The sequence below is a fragment of the Panthera leo genome, chromosome C2 (genome assembly GCF_018350215.1).
Source record: "Panthera leo isolate Ple1 chromosome C2, P.leo_Ple1_pat1.1, whole genome shotgun sequence".
In the NCBI taxonomy this organism is placed as follows: Eukaryota; Metazoa; Chordata; class Mammalia; order Carnivora; family Felidae; genus Panthera; species Panthera leo.
The window spans coordinates 60,398,936-60,417,694 of NC_056687.1; the positions used below are offsets into that span (position 1 = coordinate 60,398,936).

At 41.5% G+C, this 18,759-nt stretch overlaps 1 protein-coding gene and 1 long non-coding RNA gene across 6 annotated transcripts in view; one reads left to right on the forward strand and one right to left on the reverse strand.

Annotated features, from left to right (window-relative positions):
• The window catches only part of ZBTB20 (zinc finger and BTB domain containing 20), a 764,386-nt gene that overhangs the window by 13,177 nt on the left and 732,450 nt on the right, over positions 1–18,759 (reverse strand). The window lies entirely within an intron of this gene.
• Positions 2–5,841, forward strand: LOC122229573. The gene is made up of 2 exons (XR_006207059.1): positions 2–170; positions 5,438–5,841. It is a non-coding gene; the product is annotated as an uncharacterized LOC122229573 (long non-coding RNA).

The window sequence follows — 18,759 nt, forward strand, 5'->3', positions numbered from 1 at the left end:
TGGCAAGACAGACACAAGACAGGGCGTGTGGGTCAGGGCTGACTTCATTCCTAACACCCATGTCTTAGGTGGGTAATGCCCATGGCTCCTGGAAACAGCCCCAACCCCCCACCTTGCAGACACAAGCAGGCTCTGTGGCGAGTTGGACATGCTTTGCACAGCAGGTTGAGGTATGATGGCCTACGGGAACAATGCCTTTCTTCCATTTGGCCCCAACAATGCCCCAGCTATTTTGGGTACTGAATCCCTGTCAATGCCCTAGAGCTTCAGCCAGGGTTGTCGAAGTAGAGCAGCCAAATAAACAGATGGGTCATTTGCCTGCTCTTACTACAACTCAGCAAATAAGACCTGAAAAACAAATGGGAGATTGGTTCTCATGGAACTGTCTACTTCCACTTTAGACAGGTCTAAGACGAGGTCCTTCAGGAAAGCTTACATTTTTCCCAGTTTTTCAAGGTTCTTGATTTTATTCATAGACAGCAATAATATTCATTGTTAAAAAATAAACTCCCTTCCTACTCATTTATATGTATATTTCCAAACCCACACCATGTATGCAAAAACTCTTGGAAAATTCAATCCAGACTAAGACATCCACCAAACAGCTGCTGCCATGTTTTCCAGTTGAGGGACAGGTGATGGAATGCAATCTGCTGGTTGAAGGGGCGCTCACCCACTGTTTTCCGTATGTACACATTCTTCTTGTCATCTCTGACAACCTGCTTGAGAACTTTCTAACTTGGTTGTATGTGATATGGATGGTTTCCTGAATTTCCTGAAACTTAATGTAGAAGGAGTGTTAAAAAGGTCAGAGATGGCAGCACTGACCTGGCAGACTGTAGTATACTAGGTGCTCATATTTAGTGTCCAAACTGGGCACTTCTGAGAGTGCAAGGGAGCACTGTTAATAATTAGGTGAGGACAGCAGGAGTAAAGCAAGAATGGGATGTGTGATCACCCAAGCCAATAGAGTGCTGTATGCACTTGCTACAGCTCCCCGTGGGAAGGCAATAGTGTACTATGGGGAGGCTGTGGATAGCCTGACCCATTGCTTATTCCCCACGTTCTGCAGACAAGGGATAATGTCGGTAACATCTGGATCACAGATTGAGAAATAAAATGGATGGCTGTAACACTAAGTCTTAGGGCTTTCCTATTTTTCTACCTCACTTCTCAAATGGTTCCAAAGAATCCTTTTCTCTGAGCCATCCTTCATTTCTATTCCTTATTCTTGCCTTCATAACTGAACAATCAGCTTGAGAGGCCAAGTGAGTAGGCTTTTACCACCCAGGTGGCTCAAGCATGGATTGTTGGCCTGTGACCCAGATCTCTGTGTCTTGTGAGAAGTAACCCCCAGAGGTAATGACCTGAAGATGGGAGGAATGCCCACCTCCTTTGGTTCTTTCTCGTCCACCTTAGGAGAGAGGACCGACCGGTTCAGGAAAGTCTGAGCTCAACCAGCTCTACCTTGCTTCACTCGATCTCCTCCTCATGCTATTTGAGCTCAGTTGGTGTGACCACATCCTTTTACATACTCATTTATTTCCTTTGTTTCCATCTTTATATTTTGTCAGCCTCACATATATCCAGTTAACTTAATAAATGCCTAGAGGCTCTATGTTCACTTTCAGTGATATGATTTGCATTGGTTTTTACGTAAGAGAATTCCTTCTTGTTCTGGCTTCCATTTGGTCTATTATGTGCCTAAAATATTGTATTGGGCTACAGTTTCTATTTTTTTCACTGTTGTAACACAAATGGTCTTTGCCAGATTCAAGAATCATGGTGAACCCTCTATGACCGTGCTAATACAAAATAGAGCCCTAGGGGAAGGCCCCAATAACCCAGGAAGAAATGTTCAGGAAATCAGTCAGCAGACCAAATTCTAAGACCTTGCTGAGTCCTCCATGCACATAGAGCATGATAACGACAAGAGCATTTATTTTTTAAAAGCTTACCACTTATTACCATATCATTTCACTGAATTGTCACAGCAACCCCTATCACATAGGTAGTATTATTATCCTCATTTTTCAAATGGGAAAACTGAGGCCAGAGAAATCAAGAAAATCACTCAAGGCCACTTAGGCAATTGGTGAAAGAGTGGCATTTGAACCCAGGTGGTCTGGCCCTAGAATTCACATTCTTATCTGTTTCATTGCATTTGCATGCTTTGCCCCAAATGAAGTCTGGCCCTTAGGTATCCATGGGTCCACTGTAAAGCTGCATGAAAAGGTTTGTCCAATATGTCCTTCAGTTACTTCTATATCTACCCATAAATTAGCACGGTGTTCATGTTTCTAGGCCTTGGGACTTCAACATGGTTTCAGTAATCTAACTTAAAGACATCTTTAAGTTGCACTAAAATGTAGTAAGACTACACTAAAATGTAGTAAGGCTTTTCTTTGTTTTAATATATTTTTTAAACGTTTATTTTTGAGAGGGGGGGCAGGGAGAGGGGACAGAGGATCTCAAGCGGGCTCCGTGCTGACAGCAGCGAGATCCACAAGGTCCTGGCCTGATCCGAAGTCAGATGCTCAAGTGACTGAGCCACCCAGGTGCCCCAAAATGTAGAGTTTTCTACATATAATTTTACTATCACTAAGGTCTTTTTTATTTAAGTTAACAGTGAGCACTAAAACTGGCCGAGTCTCTGATAAAATCACCATCTCTAAGTAGGATGGATTTATTAGATAACTTTTTTCCACACAGGTGAAAATACTCTTTTTTTTTTAACGTCTATTTATTTTTGAGACAGGGAGAGACAGAGCATGAACGGGGGAGGGTCAGAGATAGAGGGAGACACAGAATCTGAAACAGGCTCCAGGCTCTGAGCTGTCAGCACAGAGCCCAACGCAGGGCTCAAACTCACGGACCGCGAGATCATGACCTGAGCCGAAGTCGGACACTTAACCAACTGAGCCACCCAGGCGCCCCAGGTGAAAATACTCTTTAAACACACATTTGCTCATAGCACCAGTCACAGACATATCACTAGATTTGCCATTTATGATGAAGAGGTGTCTTCCTTCTGATTAATTCTGGAAAGAAACTCTACCACAAGTATCATAATAATTAATATCATGTAGCATTTCACAATGGACAAAACTCTTTCACATATAATATCTTAGTATTTTCTTAAAACCATCTTATATGTTTTCAGGACAAGTCCTATTACTACTATTTGATGTAAAATAAGTTGAGGCTATCAAAGTGTTTAAATGACTTAGCCTAGGTTTTACACAGCTAGTAAGAGGCAGGGTTAGGATTAGAACCCACACCCTTGATGTTCTTCCCACTGCATACCACTGGATCTCTGAAGAATGAAAACTGGATCGCCTAAAGATCTAAGGCCACCCTAATTCTCAGGACATAGAAGAAAAGATAAAAACACTGAGAGTGATGATGAAGGTTGCTTTACAGAGGGAAATGGTCAACACCAAAAGCTGTCATCACACTGCACACATTCACACACACAATCTCATGAGAAAAATTCAAACTGCTTGCTTGAGTGAACTGGTCGAGTCTATCCAAACAATCAGGTAACCCTATGGAGATAATCACAAAAAACCCATTACATGATCTGAATTATGGTTTCTGCAGTAATGTCAACCAACTTCGTTAAAGACCACAGAGACAAACTCCAACCTGCACACATGTACAACCTGACCTGACGAGCCTAGTTGGATTTTTATAGACACAATTTTTAAACATCTCCCTGAGTGCACTGGTCCCACACTGCAGTAAGCAGCCATGAAAGGCTGAATGGGCTTTGCTGATACGGGTACAGATGCTATGGGGGACCCTGCCTCTCCATTCAAGCGCGCCTGGTTCCTCCCGCACACAATGCTGAAGCAATTCTTTCCCAGGCTTTCTTTTATATTTAACACTAATACAGTGGGAAAAAGTTTCTGCCACAGCAAGGCAATGTCCAGGCTTTTGTGAAGCAGGCCTTTTCATCCAATGGGCATTAATGTATAGATTCCAACGGAATAAATCTGAAATAGTCTACTGTAGAAGATTTGTTCCCCATTGAAAACAAATCTTGATTAGATGGTTATTCAGGGACTGTATAGGAAGGAATGGTGTGAAAATGCTAACTCCATTCTTTCCTAGATTGGCACTGAATAGGCATTTGGGCTATTCAAAAACAAAACAAAACAAAACAAAACAAAAAACCACCAACCACCCTCTTAACTCTACAAAACCATGCAACTTTCCAAAGATTATGTATATTTGGGGACGCCACCTCACCCCAAAAATACCCCGCGATGGTGTGAACATAGAACTGCGGGGGGGTAAAATGAAGAGTTGATAAAAATGGTTCTCTATGTGTTTAAAAATAATAACCGACCTCCTTTCCACTAGAGTAAAAATATAGAGTCAGCTTGAGATGGCATTCACTAGAAACACACAAGGCATCCTACCACAGAAAGTGGTCATGTATTCTGAATGACTGTGTTCTGTGAGCGAGCACAATACGGATGGGGCTGAAGCGGGGCGAGCACCGAAGGGAAAATCGGCTTGTGGTGAAAGAGGTGATGGAGGGCCTGGCTCTGCCTTGTAGGAACCCGGCTCCTGACTGTCTCTTAAACTGCGGGTGTTCGGGGACAGGACTTAGCATGAGAATAAAAAGCTGCTTGTGCACAAGGGAAAATGAACAAGAAAGGAAACAGCAGGCAATACAGTCTCCTTTAATTAGGTGTGAAATCCAGTCCTTTCTCAGCCCCGGATATATAAAATCAGACCAGTGCAAGGGTGAGGTGCTAGAGAGGGAGATGGGAATTTGAAGTCTCTGTGATTTGGGAGGAAACACCAGCTCTCAAATTAAAACCAAGATGAATTTCGGTCAAGTCAACACGTCTAAGTCAAATGGCAGGGCCGAAAAGCCCTTGAGCTTTCAATCTGGGCCAGCAGGCGCACATGAGGTAAGTGGGTCAGCTCACAAAATAGGGCTAGGGTGGCCAGGCCTCCACAGCCCAGGCTTTTATATCACACTCTTTGCCACCTTGCACCTTGATACTTTTACTGTGTTGAAGTTTCTCTTTCGTATATCAGGTGATTAGTGGTGATCGTAAGCTACCGTGTGTTGGTGCTACTTACCAAGTTGGTCATACTAGGAAAGACCCACTCTTCTCCTGAGAAAACAGGGATGCATGTGGTCACTCAGGTCCCTTCCTCCCCAAATCTACATCTGTTGCCCCTGCCAGGGCCAAGACCTCGGATATTTGAGTTCACGTATGTGCCGGGGTGGGGAGGAGCTGCTGAGCCTGAGGAGGGCAGAGGTTGCTTCCTCACGGGCTTCACCATCCAAAGCAGATGGCCCAACACATTCTTTCTATCTCAGGGGCATCTTCACAATCTTTGTGAGACAGGGAAACTGAAGGACTCCGTAAAAACCTGCTTTTTGTTCCCTTTCCCACTTCTATTCTGCTAGGACCTGCATCCCTGCCCTACACATGCCTTAATGTATGTCCTCCTTTGTAAGGGACAAGGAGTTCATGATCTCTTTGGAGTCTTCCAGCACAGCAGATAACATCTAAGGACTGACCAGGCGAGGTCATCATGTGCATATTCCAGACCCCTGGCGCTAGACATCTCGACGCCAACACCCCTTGGCTCCAGGGAGTAAGTGACTTATGATGGACACCTGGACTCTGTCCTTGTTCTGACCAGTTCCTGGATGACTGAGAGGACATGTGCACCAGACCACAATCGTCAATAAAAAATCCCCAGGCCCCAAGTGAAGATGAGACTCCCTCCTTTCCTTTCCGAGTCTCCCACACACTCTGTCTGTACCTGCACTCTCTTTCTACCTTCAATAAACTCTGCTTTCACCTCCTCCTGGCTCGCGTTTGATTTCTATCCTGCACGCAGCCAGGAACCCTCTTGGCTGGTCCTGTGGGATGGCCTCTGGGTCGTGGGACCCAGCCCGTCAACATCATTTGGAGGGTGGCTGGGAGCACTGGAGAAATCACTTACCACTGGCTCCATACACCTAGCATATCCTAGCTGTCATTGCCCCTGGATGTGGACCGTGGGAGGGTCATTAGCATATGGGAAAGAGAGCTGCACTGCCTTATGCACCCACTCCTGGGTGTAAAGGGAGTGCTTTGGTTTGTCTCCCGGTGAGAGTTGTCCTCTACCTTCCTGATTGTCTAAGCCCAAGGTACAGGAACCATTAGAGGATGTTCTCTTTTTCTCTCTCTCTTTTTTTTTTTTTTTTATTTTTTACCGTTGGTAACAGAATTGTTCTCTTAAAGCATTAAAAATTTGTTCAACTTTCGGGGCGCCTGGGTGGCGCAGTCGGTTGAGCGGCCGACTTCAGCCAGGTCACGATCTCGCGGTCTGTGAGTTCGAGCCCCGCGTCGGGCTCTGGGCTGATGGCTCAGAGCCTGGAGCCTGTTTCCGATTCTGTGTCTCCCTCTTTCTCTGTCCCTCCCCCGTTCATGCTCTGTCTCTCTCTGTCCCAAAAATAAATAAAAAAAAATTAAAAAAAAAAAAAAATTTGTTCAACTTTCAGAAATTAGATTTTCAAACTATTTTCAGGAATATACCACCTATGAATGTTGGGAACAGTCTGTATTTACTTTTGTGGTCACCACTTCTTATTTTAGCTGGACAGAGATAGTCAACTTACTAACTTGCCTGAAGTGTTTACAACACCATTCTACTTATGATCTCAGTACCATAGTTGGATATGTCTTTCATATTCCTTGAACTCTCATTCATACATGTAAGGAACTTCCATTCCTTCCGAAGCACAGTTTAAGTATTGAAAGGTCTTTAGGAAGTGTATGTGTGGGCTTTAGGGGTATCCACATATTATCATGAATGGGCATGTTTCTACTTTCTTAGGGATAAGGTCAATGTCTTTCATTAGAATCTCAAAGAGGTCTGTATTCCCCCCAAATTAAGACCCATGAATCGAGAATCAAGTATCTCTCCTCAGGCTGCTCTTAACTACTCTCAGTAATCAGAGCCTCTGAAACTGGCGTCGCCTTCATGACTGCATCTGAGGTAGCAGGCCCGGCAGGCTGATATTTCCCATTTACTTGAGTGGATGCTATTTTATGTGATCAACGCCACAGTCTTAGCCAAAGTGACAGCACTTACCTTTCCAAAGAGAATGATTCAAAAATAAAAATAGGATTGAAAAGGAAGAGAAAAAAAAGAGAGAACAGAAATATAGATGATAAAGTACTAACACTAGCTGAGATCTGGAGGAATAGAACAGAGCTATATAGTCTGACAATTGGTGAAGCCAACTATAGGTTTTTATCAGAGTGGATCCCCTTTGAAAGTTAACACAAATCCATATAAGAACTAGGAAATATCCTTTAATGTTTTTTGGACTGTTAAAAATGAGATATTGTGGTATAAATTGAACAAAAAATAAATACAAACTTAACATGCACTTCTTTTTTTAGAAATCTTAATGTGTACTTCCAATCTAGCCAATAAGGTAGAGTTCACCTGAAAGCCCTGTAGTACTTCAAACAGACGGCTTTTCTTTCTTTTTCTCCCTTCCTTCCTTCCTTCCTTCCTTCCTTCCTTCCTTCCTTCCTTCCTCCATCCCTCCCTCCCTCCCTCTCTCCGGTCTCTCTCTTCCTCCCTCCCTTTTTTCCTTCTGCTACACCCTTAAGTTTTCCTAAGCTTCAAGTATGGGGAACAAGGGGGAAAAACTGTGAATTATATACTCTGTGATCTTCAGGCCCATTCCCAAATCTAGACTGAGTCTCCATTCTTGCTGTCCTTCCCCTCTCTTCACTCTACCAAAAGCAAGAGCTTCATGCTTCGTCTGAAGGATAGGAAGAGACTGATACTGCCCGTGGGATTTCCAGGGCCAAAGGAAAAGTCCCACGGAAGCCTTTTGAGTTGGCTCTGGAGGCTCTCACAGTCTCTCTCAGACAGCCCAGGCCTTTGGCTTGCCTGATTCTACATTCAGTCTGCTGTTACCTCCAAGAAGGGACTGAGAAATGCCTGATTATGCATCTAACATTGCAAATACAACTGACTGATGGATGGAGTTGTTTTGGGGGTCACCTGAATATTCACCAATTCATGAGTGAAACATTTACTGAGAAAACCCTCTTGGAAATAGATCCATAAGGACACAGGTGATCTAAAATCTAAAACAGTGAAAAGAAATTCATCCATAAGGACCTTTGATATTTGAAACGTATACTCATCAATCAACTTCTCCCTGACCTCAGTGTCCAGGAAAAGCTGGTTCTATGTTTATCTTTGTGGACCCTGTGAAAATCGTACCTGGAGCTCAGGATCAAAATTTAAGTCAAATTTTCAGAACTATATGGGACCTCATGGTATGCTTTTCTAAGTCAAATTTACCCCCTGGCCTCATTCTAGTGTCAATTCCTTATTTTACTTCAACTCTGATTTCTTTTTTATAGTTACATGTAAGTATATTTTCCTACATATTTACTAATGTATTGAGTATTCTTTTAAGCCAACTCAAATCCCTTTAGTTATGAGGTGAGGATATAATCAAACAATCAAGAAGTAATTGAACATCAATTTTATGCAACCGATTCTAAATATAAGTTAAAACTTCAGCTTGGGGTATTATCAAGCTACATGCTTTGTGAATTTCTATACTTTGAGCATCTGATTCCAGTGGAACAAAACACTGAATGTTCAAACACCTTCTTTATTCTCTTATAGTACAGCTTGTGAAAGCTAAGTTTTAACTCTGGGAACAAAGGCATCGGACAGCTATAATTCTAGACAACATTCTGAAAGACACCTATGCCCTCATTCCAACGCTGAAATGAAATGACTTCTTCTTGAGAAGGCAGGACCTGCTGGGACTAAGGAAGAAAGTCATTGAAATCTGAGGTTGATGCCTTTAAATCCTCTTATATCATAAACCTTTTGAGACACCTTTTAGGAGTTTGATTTTTTTTATAAAGCTCTTTCCTTACAAATTTAGCTGCTGCCCTATTGTAACCTTTTCTTTTGTTCACTAAATCTGGGGAACAAAAACACAGAGATGCTGCATCCGTGGGTGGGATACAAAAATGAACAAAGGGATCTACTTACATTCACAGTTAAAGTATGCAGTTTGAACTTGGCTTTGGATAGGCCTTAAAGAAGGATCTTTATATTCAAATGTACAGTTAATAAGTTCAGTCCTTTTCTTCTGCTTGAAAAGAAATTAAAAATTTTAAAGTGTTTATATAGAAACCAGCATCTTCTTACTTACTAATCTGTTCTTCTTTTGATCTGTATATCATCCTGTACTTATTTTAAAGGAAAAACACATTTTTAATTTGACTGAGTTCAAAGATCCAGAATAACTCCTAGGAATGGCATTCCTTTGGAAAATATCAACTGGTGTTAAAGTATAATTAAGTAAGAAATTGATTTTTTGACTTTGGGACAACTTTTATCTGAATTTCAATGAGTAAGAAAACAGAACCCCATAGTGTCATTTTAAAAAAGCTGTTTTTTACTCAAATAATCAGAACTTCCTAATCCACAGAACTTCCTTTGGTCCTCTGTTGCTGCACTGTTTTGAAACTGCTTTTGAATCAGATCTTCAGATTTGCTCAATGCTCAAATGTTCTCTTTGCTTACGTCTTCCGGGAAAAAATAAGTCACTTCCAATGTGACAACTGGTTTTCAAGCACAGTTCTGTGTATTGGTAGAAGGGGGCTACAGTGTTTCTCTATAGAGGGCATGGGCTTGAGCCATGATAGATTGTTTTACTGAAAAAATGAAGGCCTTCTATCTCAAAGCAACAAGGAAAAGCCAAGGAAAAAGGTTATTATTATTATTATTATTATTTTCTGGATTACTAGAAAAGTTAGAAGCACAGAGGGGATTTGATGTTTAGGACAAGTAGTTGAAACTACCTCTTGACAGCCCAGCTAGGGCGATTCATCATGAAACCAGGCACAGAGTTTCCTTAAGAAAGAATAAGATGTAAGTCTTCTAGGATGAAGAAGATCCTAGATAAGTGTTGTTGGAACTCAAAACCTTGGGAGACATGGATAAATAAAGGAAGTAGAAGGCATACTTCATATTATTCTAATGAGGAGTAAGATATTTCATTTTTATTTTATTTTTATTATACTTTATGTGTTCTTTTATATAATATTTTAGTACTATTTACCTGTCATAGGAGAAAAGATATTAAGCTGTAAGAGTCTTCTATAGCTGTAGGTAACATTCTAATAATCTCATCTTACTTCACTGGTTTGATCTTATTTTCCCATTTTCCCCAAATAAAATCTTTGAACTAATCAAAGAAGTGGACATTTTGCCATCTCTTGCATGCACTGCAAGAGCTTATTCTTAATTCTCCTCTGCTGAATTTGTCCTGAGTTCTGAAATTCTGTGCTTTCCTCTACTTACCAGACCTTATGACCATTTGAGAACCCTATAAAAAGTTCTTCCTTCTCTGTGGAGCCCTTCTCTGATTGCCGGGTCCATCTTAATTTCTCTCTTTTCTTAGTTCTGACTGGTTGGTGAGGTAATAGATTGAAACATTAATTTCTGTTTTTTTTTTTCTTTTCCCCACTGAATGAGAAAACTTTCATAGCAATAAGGAAATTAAGAAAAGCTAAGCTTGTACATAGTTCTGGGCTCTCTTGTCTTAGGAAGTTGTGGCTTCACAGTCCAAATCAGAAGTTAAGCCCTAAAGACAAAGCCCCAAGATGGAGAGCTTTGTTTTGGGAATCTAGGCCCTCTAAGGGAATTAAGCTAGGCCTTTACTAGGGTGAGGAGGGTGAGGCTGGTGCTTTGGAGGTAGACTGAGGTGGCCTGTCAGGGGAGAAAAATAATTACCCCTCAAATGGGGGAAGGTGCTATAAAGTTTGAAGTCTCTGCTTACATACAACTCTAGTTGGGGTAATTTCTTGGTACACTTCTGGAGGATGGACATAAAAAAGGGTACTGCCTTGACAGGAGCAGTGATGCACCTGGGGCAAGGATGAGGGTGAGGGGCATCTATAAACCCAGCTACAGCAGTAGTGCCCAGCAGTCAGATGGACCAGGGTCTTTGTCATGTAGACAAGCAATGTTGATGATGGAGACTGCTGTGGACTAAGGATCTGACCTCTCCCTAGATTTTGTAAGTCCCTGTACAAGTCTGGGGAAGGGAGAGCAGCCTTGAAACCTCATGGAATTTCTTGCTATTTTAGTGACAGGTTTAATTTGCTTTAGAAATAAGGAAATGTTTCTTCCACCTGAATGTTGAGAAATAAGTCTGAACTTCTTACACATGTACTACCTAATTTAGTATATTATTGACCACTGTCTCTTTTCACTTGTGCTTGTCTGGGTCTATGAGAATAATCGAAGCATCCCGAAGGCTAGTACCCTGCCTTGTTATAACTACAGCTACAACTACAAATTACTGAACCTTCACACTGCCCAACACATTTCTTTACATTGAGTAGGTCCTAACTGAGCATTTGTTAGGTCAAGTCTCTGTTGAACTTCCTGAACATGCTGACAATATCAATGGGAACTTCAGGCTACATCTTTTCTCTGAGGTACTGCATGTTGTAGTCCCAGGGAGTCTTTCTGTCTCTGAAGTTTGAGTGATGCTCTTCTCCCTCTCCTTTATTACTCTACTGCCTCTCATCAAGGAAGAGCCACAGTTCTATTTTCAGTACACATTTAAGGTCTAAGGCAATTGGTTTTTTATGAGTTCACTGAGTTTCTCACAAACTGTGCTCAATCATTTATGATTTCTGACACAGGCCTTACTGTCCCCATCTCCTGGATTCCATTTCTCCCAAAAGACAGCTCATTAGGTCCTCCTGTCGGCTGAGGAGTCAGTGGAGCTCAAAGCAGAGCCATACCTTAAAACCCCAGGTGAGAAGAGACGATCAGTCTCTCATGTGATCTAAAAATGATCAGGCTAAAGTCCCACCACCCTTGCCTGACTTAGGGAAGCTAAACTGCTTGCTCACAGATGTTAGAGAGATCTCTATCAATCAGTTGTGATAACTGGATATGTATATTTGCATAAACAGTGTCAGAGATTGTTTAGAATATTTTCACTTGGTGGCCACTGGGTGTCCTCATTTACAAAGTAAATAAGTAAATACGCGCTATTTAGTGTAGGTCACCAGAGGGAATAAAGACACTAGATTTCTCTTTGGCCTTTCACATGCTGAGCATAATTTTTTTTATTGAACTTACAACCAGGTCAGATATCAGTACTGTTTATAAATGTTCGGGTAAAATTGGTAAGGTTTATAACCAAAGTAACTTTTGTAGGTTCCAGACATGAATTCATAAGGCCATTTCCTCAACAGAGGGGACCGTGATCTAGCTATTAGAATGAGCTCTTATTTGTTTGAAAATTGGCATGGGATTTCGACTATCTGCGCAGAGAGCCAGGAGAGAGAGGAGCAGAGAAAGTCTTCATTTATTCTTAAAAGAAAAGAGAACACCAAATATCTCCATGGGATATTTGTTAGATTCTGTTTTTATCTCAGTTTTTCTGGAAACCAATTAAAAATAATAATGAGAAAGATAAAATATGTCCTTTTCCTGGGAAACCTAAAATAATGTAGAAAAACAGTACATTGAACTGGGGCATATAATGATTATGAATCATTTCATATTGAAAGACAAAGAATTAATTTTTTTTATTTATTTATTTATTTAGGTGGACCAGTTATCCCATCTGTAAAATGAAGATTCTTATGCTTCACAGGGATGTGGTAGGAGAAATAAAATAGAATAAGGAGGCACGTAGGGATCCTAGGAAAAGAAACTTGTATACCAGATAGATTTTAGGGCAGTACTAACATTCTGACTGTAGCTGAGTCACAGTTGTGGATCTTGTTCCTAACAGCAGACGGGAGTCAAGGCCAGAGTTCATGCAGCCAACAGATATTTCCTGATTCAACCACTCTAAGACACCAAGTGTGAGGCACTGTGGGGCCGTCACTTTGTGCTCCGTAAAGTGATTTGTGCATGCCTAGGATTGTCAATGCTTCTAAACTTGTATTACATACATCCCTGATGAGATTCTTTCCTTGCAAGGCCAAAATGATTTCCATCTCCCTACTCTGTAAATTTCTCACACCTGAGATACAGAGCCACTGTTAAACTTCATATAACAATACTTGCCTTCCAATGTTGTACTTAACCAACTAGCTAACCTTTTTCAAAAGCAAAGTTAACTTTTCTGTAATAATTTTTTCCTCCAGTGCATATCCTCAGCTTAATTATTAGTCTCTGGCATGTCATTTCAGTATATAAATTATCAACATGATTTTGCGCCATAACCAACAGTTTATAACAGATAATACCAGGGAAACGAGGAAGCCCTGTGAGCTATTCACTGCCTTTCAGAGATGTTCTCAGGTCTTACTGGCATTGCTTAACAGCTTTTTTCTGTTTTTAAAAGACCACCCGCCCCCGCCTCTAGTAGAGCTGTCGGTAACTCTCAATCAACCGTTTAAACGCACAATGATGCACAATAGCCAGGTCACTTGCACCCTTGGATTCTACCAAAGGATCACAATGTACTCAGAGTGTATGGAGAAGTATCTCCTTTCTTCTAAAGATCCTTAAATCCCTGGGATTTATAGCATCTTCCAACTCTTTAATTAGTAGATTCATTTTTGAACTACCGTAACCCCAAAGACATATCTGCAGAGCCCTTGTGACTGTGTTTTTCCCTAAGCCTTTACTCCTTTCAGTTTCCCCAGTTTGCTCCTTTAATTTCACTTTCAGAACTTCTTGAGGCTCAGTGGCTGAACACCACACAGCGCAGGTCTTATCTGATGTACCGGCGCCTGGTGTGGTCTAAGACACACTGGTGTTTTGTTCTTGAAGTACAGGACTGAAGTTCTGAAACCTAGACTCCAACACAAAGGAGATCATTAGCTCGTTTTAAGTGTCTCTTTTCTTCCCTCATGGCCCCCTCCTACCCACCCCAGTGCTTCCTTAGTCCTATGCACTGGCCACAGATGGCAACCATATTCCAATTCCAAAGCTGAGTATATACAAAATCGTTCCATGGAGAAAAGAGTGGCTTCAAAGTTAGCTTTCTATTCAAGTGGGATGGTGGAGACTCTGGAGGAGTGAACTCATCTCTCATTCATTTAACCCTCTATTCATTCAGCCAGAAGCCTGTTTTCCTACACATTCTTCTAGTGTCCAGCCAGTTGAGGGAGGCCGGGTGTGAAGAACTCTCTTGAGGGCCCTTCCAGCAGGAGGGCACTGGGATTCTAAGCCAAGCTCTTGTTTCCCTGGGCCAGCTCTGTCTGCTGCTGATCAAATCATGCCAGTCCTGTGAGAGGTGCTTGGGAGCACTGTGTAGGGGGTGGATTTCTCAAGAGCTGTCTCCTTGCTAGACTGACAGCACATACTGTATTCCCTAGACAAGGATTAGACCAGGGAAAAGGGTGAAACAAGGAGGAGGGTGTGGGGTTTCAGAAAACTCCGCAGGATGGCACAGTAATGGGAGGTGGGAGTGGGAAAACCTTTCCTTTTTCTTGTTTCAAGGTTTGCTGGAGCTTTCGCCTAATCATCTGTTTGAGCATCTTGAAAATAAGTATCTATTTTCATGATATCTATGAAAAAAAGGCACCAGATTATACTACAAAGTTGACCTTAACCCTGCCATATTGTTACTAGAATCAAAACATGTAGCAGCCTACATCCAACAGAAAAGGATTTTGTTTTCCCAGCATAAAAACCAGAGGGTATCTGCAATGCACTTTGTTTCGTAGGTCTGCTGAAGGAAAAAAATCTGATAAAAAATCAGTACCTATACTTTCACAAATGGGCAAAATGCTCACAAACAGCATACACCCTTGCTTTTGTTCCATTCTCCCACACCACATTCATTCATTCATTTATTCATTCAATAACTATTTGCTGAGCACTTACTATGGTCAAACACTCTGCTGGGTGCTCAGGATCCAGCAGAGAACAAGACAGGATTTCTTTCCTCATGAGTTCTTCCAACTGGCCCAAAGAAGCACTTAATTTAACTGCTAGCATGTTATTTGAGGAACAGAGATGATTCGTCTTGCCTAATATTTCTTCCGAGTCTTTCTGAAACATATTTCTTGAATGTCCAGACTCCTTCAACTAAGACTTCTGTCTTGAATCTCTCCCATTCTATTGTTATATCCATTCCTTTCTTGGCTACAATGTTGAGAGTTCAGATTGCAACTGCTACCTTTTTTTTTTTTTTTCTTTTGGTGGGGCTACAACCCTGAGGGATCGTTACTTTTCAAGCTGCACATATATTTTGTCTGTAGATATTGTACCATCTAAATGGTGTCTTTGGATTCTGCTGAATAACCGTCAACATGATTTAAGGAAGACTTCATATGAGAATCAGAAATCACAAAATTTCATTATTTTAAAGCTCTGACTTGAGATTTATGTGGACTTCACACAATCTAGGTTAGCATTTCAACTGCATCTCTTACTAAGAGACCTGTGCGCTCAAGTTCCATACCCATGTGTCTCTGGAATTCTATACTCAGTGGCAAAAGTGCTCTGGAGGGAGGAGAAGCAAATGTCCACAATTATCTCCACGCATTACCCAAAACCCACGGGACAGGAAACGCGTAGTCGGTACAATGAGCCAACAAGTCTTCCTGAATTTCTTAAGATTATATATATTTTTTCAGCTCCTGCAAACTGCTTCAGAATGGAAGAAGATAAGTGAGCTGGGAAATTCAGGGCAATCCTACTCTGCAGCAACTAAGTTGGCCTCTATTTTCAATTCTTTCATAATACTCTGAAGCCATCGGGTGGACGGTCTTTCAAAAAGATGAAAGGTGCATTTCTTTAGTTGTAAGGATGTCTCTTTGGAGGGGGTCTGGAAGTGGCAGCACAGCTGTTGGCCCGTTCTGAGGACCTCATGTTTCGGCCTTTTCTGGTATTAGTGCTGGTAGGTGGCTTCAGGGAAAGGAAGGTGCGTGGGGGGGTGGGGGTGTGTGTGTGTACAGATGCTACGATGTATTCGGAGCTAATGCAGCACACAGAGCCATTCTCTATAATTTGAAAATCTCTCACTGACTGGAATGCGCTTGAGGACAAGAAGGAACTCCACAGATCAACACTATCAGACTGTCATATCATATAAAGAATACTCTACACCTTCCCCATGTCGAAAAGGAAACATTCCGAGAGATTTTTGAAGCTGTTTGGACTGCAGATTCCTTATCTGTAAAATGGAGTGTTTTTTGTAAGAATGACAGAATGTACCTGACACACAGTGGATGCAAATATCAGTCCTCTGTCAATGTCAGGAAAAAACCCAAATCCACACCAAGACCAATGAGGGCGTAAAAGAAGGCCAAAAGATAATGGAGAGGCTTCCCAGTCCACCTGGGCCTGAATCTGAGAAGGGACAAGGAAAGGGAAAGTGGCCTTTTCCTGAAGTGAGGGGGAAAGTGTCCCACATGCTGTCCTACAGATCCAGGGCCTCTGTCTCCGTCATTCTCAAGGGGAAGTATGCGGCCCCTGCTGCTATGACATACATCATTTATGTTGCATCAATTTTAGTACATATTTACTTAATAATTTAAAACATTTAAACTATAGCTAATGCTCAAATTCTCTGAGTGTTGGCAGTCTTTCTGGTGCGGTTTTAGAAGCTTTACCTATAGGATTTCATTTACTCCTTATAATAACCCCACGAGACAGATACTATTCACATCTTCATTATGCATATGAGGAAATGGAAGTATAGGGAGGTTAAGTAAAAGCATGTAAAATGCATTCATAGGCTGAAGTTCACGTTAAAAAGAGCAAATAAGTAGACCGTGGGGGTGAGAAAACATTTTCTGAGCAAACCTACTCCATTATCAGGTGTTGAAGAAATGGCTTTAGAGGTCTGTTATACCTGCCCCTGCCCTGTGGGCATCTTGAAGGGACCCGAAAGGGCTCTAGGAATCAGTCCACATACGGATGTTCGCATCAGACTTGCTCTTTTGTTTACTTTCGGGGGTCAGGTTTGAGCATGCAGACTCTGTTTGGGCTATGTCTTGGGGAAGTGGCTCTTTCCTTCTTTTTGTTCTCTGAACCCAGCCTAATGAAAGCTATATACTGTGTCTCAGTATATATGCCACTTAGGCAAGCATACATGTGTGCATATCTTCTTAGGAAGTTCATAGACTCTGACAGGGAGGCCCAGTCATGGTATTTTGGTACCTTAACAATTCCTCTTCTAGAGGAATCCCTCTTCTGGAGCTAGAGGGTGACATCTCCATGAAGCCTCGGCCTGTATCACTGCCCAAGGACAGCAGGTCCCTTTGGAGTGCCTCTCAGCATGTAGACCCAGGATTACCGTCTACTTCAGAAGCCCAGGATCCAACCACTCCTCTGGGACCCTTAGGTCAGGAATATAATGGAATAGATCAGATTTCTGGGGGTTTTCTTAAAATTGGAAAAAAAAAATCCAAACCACCCTGTCCTGCATGCAGAAACCTACAATATTTCCCTGAGGAAAGGCTATGCATCCTTTCCCTTGGAGTTAACATCTAATGGTTGAAGTTCAGAATTTGCATGTGTATTTTCCATGAGACACGGAATTATGCTCTGTAGCTCAAATTTACATATACCTTTCTTCTACTGTCTCCTTTATATCTAAGTACCCAGTTGAGATATGAGGCAAAGAGACAATAAGTGATTATACAGAAAAGAAAATGATTACCAAAAAAATGACAAAGGTAATTTAGATACCACTTCTTGAAATTCTTCATGTGGTGTTCTTCATGCCATGCCAAGCACTCTTAAAAATAAAATAAGATAAAAACCAAGAGGGAGGCAAACTGTAAGAGACTCTTAACTATAGAGGACAAACTGAAGGTTGCTAGAGGGGAGGGGGGCAGGGGATGGGCTAGATGGGTGATGGGTATTAAGGAGGGCACTTGCTGGGATGAGCACTGGGTGTTATATGTAGGTGATGAATCACTAAGTTCTACTTCTGAAACAAACAAACAAACAAACAAACAAACAAACAAACAAACAAATTATGTATGCCTGCTTGAATACTGCATGGGATCTTGGTATAAAACCAATAATATGAACTTAGTTAAAACCACTGAGAATAAATGAGTAGGAAGAAATTTTGTTTTGGAGTTGGATAGTAAAGGCAAAACTCAAGGTCCATTTTGTTATCAACTATGAATTCATTCTTGTGAGATGATAAAGACTCACATTCAAAATTCTCCCATATGGTTGTTTATATAACTTCTGGTAGTGACAAAATAATTTTCTTATTAGTTTCAGAGGTAATTTAATAGCAGAGAGTTGCATTTGATGTAGTTGGTTCAGAGCACCAACCTGAAGTAGAAGGAAGTGTAGATACTGTGTGTCCAGGTGACAGTGGCCTTAGGCATGTCTTCAGCCATCAAAGAGAACAATACAGCCCAAATAAAAAGTTAAAAAAAAAAAACCTCCCCAAAACAATGAACTTGAGGATCTCTTGTGCAAATGAAGAAGTACATGAGACAACACATAAGGTTGTTATCTGTAAAGCAGAGCTATTTGAATTGAACCTATCATAAAAAAATTTCACAGAATGTGGCAGTGGCTCAGTTGGTTAAGCATCTGACTTCGGCTCAGGTCATGATCTGACACTTCCTGAGTTCAAGCTCTGTGTCAAGCTCTGTGTTGACAGCTCAGAGCCTGGAGCCTGCTTCGTGGATTCTGTGTATGTCTCTCTCTGCCCCTCCCCTGCTCATACTCTGTCTCTCTGTCTCTCTCTCTCTCCCTCTCTCTCTCTCAAAAATAAATAAA